This window comes from Ovis canadensis, chromosome 3 (genome assembly GCF_042477335.2).
Source record: "Ovis canadensis isolate MfBH-ARS-UI-01 breed Bighorn chromosome 3, ARS-UI_OviCan_v2, whole genome shotgun sequence".
Lineage (NCBI taxonomy): Eukaryota > Metazoa > Chordata > Mammalia > Artiodactyla > Bovidae > Ovis > Ovis canadensis.
In genome coordinates this window covers 172,698,307-172,704,317 of record NC_091247.1, presented here as the reverse complement: position 1 = coordinate 172,704,317, position 6,011 = coordinate 172,698,307, and the positions used below count along the sequence as shown (strand labels likewise).

Sequence of the window (6,011 nt, the reverse complement as noted above, 5' to 3'; positions counted from 1 at the left end):
CGTGAGTTTGAGTGAGCTCCGGGAGTTGGTCCTGGACAGGGAAGCCTGGTGTGCTGCAGTCCATGCAGTCGCAAAGAGTCAGACACGACTGAGTAACTGAACTGAACTGAACTCAAGTGTGATATACCTACAGTGCTCAGGCATTTCTACGAAGCTGAAAGTTTTACCTAATTGGCCTAGTATTAAATTGTTAACAGGTCACTGTGCATTCCCCAAGGCAGCAGCCAAATATCATATTGGCTAATTAGCAATAAAATATTTCAAATATTGTTAAAGTTCATAGCAGGTTGTCAGAGAGGAAAATTCTGCCATCTCCTTAGCATACACATTCAGATTCAACAGCTTCAGTCTTGATAGGCTTAAGAAAATAAGTATTTACACACCACTAAATAATGCTCAAAATTCTCCACTCCAGGCTTCAGCAGTACGTGAACCATGAACTTCCAGGTGTTCAAGCTGGTTTTAGAAAAGGCGAAGAATCAGAGATCAAATTGCCAACATCCGCTGGATCATCTAAAAAGCAAGCGAGTTCCAGAAAAACATCTATTTCTGCTTTATTGGCTATGCCAAAGCCTTTGACTGTGTGGATCACAAGAAACTGTGGAAAATTCTGAAAGAGATGGGAATAACAGACCACCTGACCTGCCTCTTGAGAAACCTATATGCAGGTCAGGAAGCAACAGTTAGAACTGGACATGGAACAACAGACTGGTTTCAAATAGGAAAAGGAATACATCAAGGCTGTATATTGTCATCCTGCTTATTTAACTTAATATGCAGAGTACATCATGAGAAACGCTAGGCTGGAAGAAGCACAGGCTGGAATCAAGATTGCTGGGAGAAATATCAATAACTTCAGATATGCAGATGACACCACCCTTATGGCAGAAAGTGAAGAAGAGCTAAAAAGCCTCTTGATGAAAGTGAAAGAGGAGAGCGAAAAAGTTGGCTTAAAGCTCAACATTCAGAAAACGAAGATCATGGCATCTGGTCCCATCACTTCATGGGAAATAGATGGAGAAACAGTGGAAACAGTGTCAGAATTTATTTTGGGGGGCTCCAAAATCACTGCAGAGGTGATTACAGCCATGAAATTAAAAGGCGCTTACTCCTTGAAAGGAAAGTTATGACCAACCTAGATAGCATATTGAAAAGCAGAGATATTACTTTGCCAACAAAGGTCCATCTAGTCAAGGCTATGGTTTTTTCAGTAGTCATGTATGAATGTGAGAGTTGGACTGTGAAGAAAACTGAGCGCTGAAGAATTGCTGCTTTTGAACTGTGGTGTTGGAGAAGACTCTTGAGAGTCCCTTGGACTGCAAGGAGATCCAACCAGTCCATCCTAAAGGAGATCAGTCCTGGGTATTCTTTGGAAGGACTGACGCTAAAGCTGAAACTTCAGTACTTTGGCCACCTCATGCAAAGAGTTGACTCATTGGAAAAGGAGGAGAGGGGGACAACAGAGGATGAGATGGCTGGATGGCATTACCGACTCGATGAACGTGAGTTTGAGTGAACTCTAGGATTGGTGATGGACAGGGAGGCCTGGCATGCTGCAATTCATGAGGTCACAAAGAGTTGGACACAACTAAGCGACTGAACTGAAGTTTACTGACCCTCAAGAAGGAATGGCAACCCACTACAATATTCTTGCCTAGAGTATTCCATGGACAGAGGAACCTAGCTGGCTACAGTCCATGGGGTTGCAAAGAGTCAGACATGACTGGGCAACTAACACAACTATACTGAAAATGTCCTGCTTTGGTGTGAGCCCTTTAGAAACTTTCCGGTTAAGGTTATCTGGTAAGTATTTATCAAAAGAAGCAAGAAAAGGGCCTCCTCTCTTCTAAGAGTTGTGGCTACACTCACTGGAATTTCCCAAATGAATTTTCATGTACCTGGTCCCTTTCCCAGTGCTCTATATGGTGGCTTGGAGACAAGGTAAAGACTGGCCAGAAATACATTGCTATCTGTGTTTCCTGGCAGTGTTCTTTTCTGTGCTTGTTCAGTCCAATTCAACTAATATTTATGATTCAGACTCTGTGCTATGTGATAGCAACAGAGATGATTAATATATAGCTCCAGTGCTCTGTGAGTTCAACATCTAAATAATTAAATGCCATTCATGTGATAGGAGTATAATAGAGGCAGAGAACAGTGGAGAGAGTGGTTGGCTCCATTGGAGGTGGGTGGGAGGTCAGGGAAGATCTCACAGAGGCAGCCTCATGCAATGACAGAATTTGAACTCAATAAATTAGAAATTAAAAAGTTAAAGTGCATTTTAACTAGTATTAAAAAGTTAGGGATGAGATGCATAAGCAAACCTTAAACTGGAAAATATTAATGGGCAACTAACTGCCACTTAGCTCAGTAATATTCATGAGGAACTAGGAAAGAGCAAAAAAAAAAAAAAAAAAAGGATGAAATGCCTTAGTGCTTCTGGGGATGGATAGATAATTAAAGAACTTCTATCATGACAGGACAGAGCACTGCAGACCCGACCTTAGGTCTTGGGGGCAGCCGGATGTCTTGAAAGTCAGCGTTTTAAAGATGAGGAAAAATCTAGGATGTGTGTCTCAGAGACAGCAGCATTTCTGTGCTGCTCTCAGACCTAAACCATTGTGTTGTATTTGGTTCTAGTGTATTTGTTCCCAATATTAAAATATAGAGAATATTAGTTGGGGCTTCCCTGGTGGCTCAGACGGTAAAGCATCTGCCTGAAATGCGGGAGACCCAGGTTCGATTCCTGGGTCGGGAAGATCTCCTGGAGAAGGAAATGGCAACCCACTCCAGTATTCTTGCCTGGAAAATCCCATGGACAGAGGAGCCTGATAGGCTACAGTCCACAGGGTCGCAAAGAGTCGGACACAACTGAGCGACTTCACTTTCACTTTCATATTTGTTCCCAGCTGCTCTGCTATCCCCTTATACATAGCAGGTGCTCAATAAATAATAATAATGAGAGCCATCTTTTTTTTCTTTTTTTACTGAGTTCAGCTTTTTATGTGTTAGAACTGCTCTCTCTCTCTCTTGATATTAACAGATCTGAATGAAAAATCACATGGAGAACTTATCTTTCCCATGACTTACATTCAACATACAAGTACAACACTCTCCATGGGCAACTTCATTCCATGTCATGGTTTTAACTATAATGTAGTAAAAGTAAAAGATTTATACAAGACCCATGTGATGAAAATAAAATTAACTGCAATGATGATAACAACACACATTAGGTGGGCTTTGCATGGAGGACCCTGTAGGCTTTTTTTTAAAGATAGCATTGAGTTTTCATTTAAGATGTAAAATTATAACCATTTTAGTAGTCTAGAATCTCTCTCTCTCTCTCAATATGTTTGAAAAGTTAAATACCCTACATCATGTTAGAAACCTTGCAAAGCATAAACATTACATGGCATGGGCATATAAAAGATTTTCTACTATGACACTGACCTTACAAAGCAAAATAGCACCTTTGGAATGACAATAGCAGGTGAAAATGTGTTTAATCAAGTAGGTCAGTTGAACGTTTCAGACCAACATCAATTTACCAACCACCACCTCTTACAACCGCTTTCTAGCATCCTAGAACTGATCATCTAGAAGCCAATTTAATAAAATAGCTTAGTGGGAGGGTTTTTTTTTTAACTTAAATACATCTCAAATTATGAGTTTAAAGAGATACTTGCTCTTCCTATAGAAACTCTAAGAAACAAAGTTCACAGTGTTGAAAAATATAAATTAATGGAGAGGAAAAAAGAAAACAGAAAAAGATGGAAGGAGCTGGAAGGTTAGTAAGTTATCTCTGGCCCCACGACCAGATAGTGATCCAGGCAGGATTTAAACCCACATCTGCCTGTTAAGTGAGGGTAGTGGCAGAAAGAAAAGATCTTTAGAAAACTGGGCAACTTGACATCCCAGGCAGGTACCACCTTACCTTGAATCACTTCCTTTCCTATGCTTCTTTCAAAACACTTCTAAGAAATATGTAGCAAAAGAATTGCTTTTGCTTCTTTCTTTCTCCTTTTTTGTCTTGCTCAATTTTTGGAATAGAAAATTTGGGGAAGAAGTATCTTTGGAAAGCAGTTATATAAAATATCAAAGCAAGTTATGATAAGAAGAAGCCTGATGATCCACAAGCTGAAACAACCATTGACTCCACCGAAAACTCACCAATACCTTGACATTTACCCAAGTGTGTTGGGCAGAATACTAGTCCTAAGGATGATCTGAATGAATACTACACACACACACACACACACACACACACACACACACACACACACACATGAGGTTCCATTAATGAAGAAGCTCAGGAAACACTTTTGATTATAACTCCACCCATATTTCTTTTGGTAGTTCATTAACACTGATCTTTTGAAGATTTTCAAGTTTTAACTTAGGGTTTCCCAAACATATTTGAGCATGGACCTTTCCACAATATATATGATTTTGTTTTGCTTTTCCCCCCTAGAAAACCTATTAAATATTGTAGAAACCACTAGTTTGTGGAACGCATTAGAAAGCATTGTTACAACCTTCATCTGATCGTGTATATGGTATGATCTGAGGTACAAATAAAGATCCCTCCTGACTCACTGTTCCAAATTGTAAAATATCAATAACTGAGGGGCTGTTGGACTTTTGAGACCTTTATTAATAAACAAATATCCCAGGGATCAAAGCCAAAAGATGACAACTTGTTAGCACAGCCAATGATCAATGGGAATCCTATATAAGTCCTTAATTGCCTAGATGCTATCCAATTTTCAGTGGCAAGAAGGGGCTGCCCAAGGGCTGGGCACAGTGAACACAGCTACTAGCACATTTCATCAGTCTCCTGAAACTGAAGATTCTTCATCATAAATATCACTTCTATATATTATGTACACTGCTATCAACCTAGCCCAGATTTTTGTCACCCCGAGCTTGTCTCTTCCAGGCATTCTTAATCTTATCCATCATTCACATACCCACCAAACAGATCCCCCTCAAATACCACTTTTCTCCTCTGCTGAAGAATCTAGAAAGATTCTCTACTGCCCATCAAGTCACTGTCACAGCAGTATTCAAAAACAAACCTAGCCATATTCCTCTTTTTCCCTGCCCGCCCTCTTCCATTCAATGTGGACAGCTTCTTAAAGTTTTCTCTGCAAATTCTGGGCTCTTCCTGCCTTTTTATTTTCTTTTCCCATTCTTCTAACTTTCTCACTTCTTATCCAAACTCCACTCATCTTTCAAGTTCTACTCCCAAGAAGCCTTCTAGTAACTCCACTCAACATGGATCTCCCTTTCCTGTACCACTGAGTTGAGGGTACTGTTAACTGCATGGAGCATTTGACTGTATAATCTTAATTTGTTCTCCATTACAGTTGCGTATGCTTTGCTCCCCTCTCACCACTCCTTGCTTCTAAATACAAGTCTGTTCAGAGAGCAAACCTTGTCATAAACCTAATTTGTATTCCCTACCACATTTATCACGCACTGGAAACACAAGAAACACCTCTTCAATGATTGACTGGAAAGAAAACAAAATGATAATTATAAATAGACAGGACGCAGTTATTAGAGAATGCTAGGGAGGAACTTCCATTGACAGCACTTCAGTTCAGTTCAGTCGCTCAGTCGTGTCCGACTTGTTTCGACCCCATAAATTGCAGCACGCCAGGCCTCCCTGTCCATCACCAACTCCCAGAGTTCACCCAAACTCATGTCCATCAAGTCGGTGATGCCATCCAGCCATCTCATCCTCTGTCGTCCCCTTCTCCTCCTGCCCCCAATCCCTCCCAGCATCAGGGTCTTTTCCAATGAGTCAACTCTTCACATGAGGTGGCCAAAATATTGGAGTTTCAGCTTCAGCATCAGTCCTTCCAATGAACACTTAGGACTGATCACGACTAAGAAACTTCAATTTCACTTTCTTTCCAAAGAAATCCCAGGACTGATGTCCTTTAGAATGGACTGGTTGGATCTCCTTGCAGTCCAAGGGACTCTCAAGAGTCTTCTCCAAC

The 6,011-nt window shown here is 40.7% G+C and overlaps 1 non-coding gene across 1 annotated transcript; it reads left to right on the top strand.

Moving 5' to 3' along the window:
• Positions 1-2,686: 2,686 nt before the first annotated feature.
• TRNAF-GAA (transfer RNA phenylalanine (anticodon GAA)) lies at positions 2,687-2,758 on the top strand. Its single transcript has one exon. It is a non-coding gene; the product is annotated as a tRNA-Phe (tRNA).
• Positions 2,759-6,011: the final 3,253 nt, after the last annotated feature.